General features: G+C 34.8%; 1 non-coding gene across 1 annotated transcript; it reads left to right on the top strand.

Annotated features, from left to right (window-relative positions):
* Nucleotides 1-285: 285 nt before the first annotated feature.
* LOC125996923 (small nucleolar RNA SNORA51) lies at nt 286-417 on the top strand. The gene has a single exon (XR_007491582.1). It is a non-coding gene; the product is annotated as a small nucleolar RNA SNORA51 (small nucleolar RNA).
* The last annotated feature ends 573 nt before the right edge of the window (nt 418-990 follow it).

The raw sequence follows: 990 nt of genomic DNA, 5'->3' as shown, positions 1-990 counted from the left end.
CCCAGGTCAATTTTTCTAATGTAAGTTTTGGATTGATCCTTTTGTCTGTTCATGTGTGTGTTGTGATGAATGAAAATGGCACGAGTATAAAATGTTGTGTTTAGTGTTGTTTTGTTTTGTCTGTTTATTTGGTATCTCTACATTTTTTGATAAATACAATTTTCAAAGCCTTATCCATTTCTGAGATTTCAATTAATTTTTTCACAACCTGGTTAGTCTGGTCATTTGGCAGCTGACAGACTGTGGCATCCTGCAACTAAAGATCATGTGTTAAAAATTATGTGTTACCTCCCAATTCTTGCCACAGGCTGTGTTCTTTACACTGACTGTTTAGAAAGAAGAGGTACAGTAAATGCACCCATATACACCTCAACCCATGCCCTTTGCCTGGTCTGTATTGTGAATTGGGGGACAAAAAAATACAGTGTCAGGATTGATAGATTCTAACCTCATATATTAAGATCAATTACAGATTACACTTTAAACAAAGTAAATAAAACCCTTCTTATTTCTTGGCAAAAAAAATTATGTGTTAAGCTGGCTTTGTCCTTCTGAGAACATGGCAGAGGGTGTGGGGATGGTAAACCCCAGATTTCTCAATGGCCTTCGGGGATAAATTTTCCCTGGAGAATTTCTGGACTTTGCAATCACCCAGCTTTCCTGCTATGTGTAAGTTAAGGCCAAAAGAATATGGATATGTGGCTAGAGAGAGAAGCATCTAGCTTTAAGATAATAACTAAGAAGTTTAAGAAAAATCATTTAGGTTCAGTTTAAAAGTTTTTGAAAAATCGGCGATTGTTAATTATAAATTTTTTGAATGCTGAAGTCTGACAGAAGTCAGGAGGCATTTCCATGGTATTCGAAAATAATTTGTGTAATGTAAATTGCTAGTGTCTTCTGCCTGTAAACCAAGGCCAGAAGACTAAGTAAATTCCTATTTTTTATATGAAGAATTAAATTGATAGAAAATTTGATCGGAAAAAAAAAACC

The sequence above is a fragment of the Suncus etruscus genome, chromosome 18, assembly GCF_024139225.1.
Source record: "Suncus etruscus isolate mSunEtr1 chromosome 18, mSunEtr1.pri.cur, whole genome shotgun sequence".
In the NCBI taxonomy this organism is placed as follows: domain Eukaryota; kingdom Metazoa; phylum Chordata; class Mammalia; order Eulipotyphla; family Soricidae; genus Suncus; species Suncus etruscus.
This window is presented reverse-complemented; position numbering and strand designations above follow the sequence as displayed.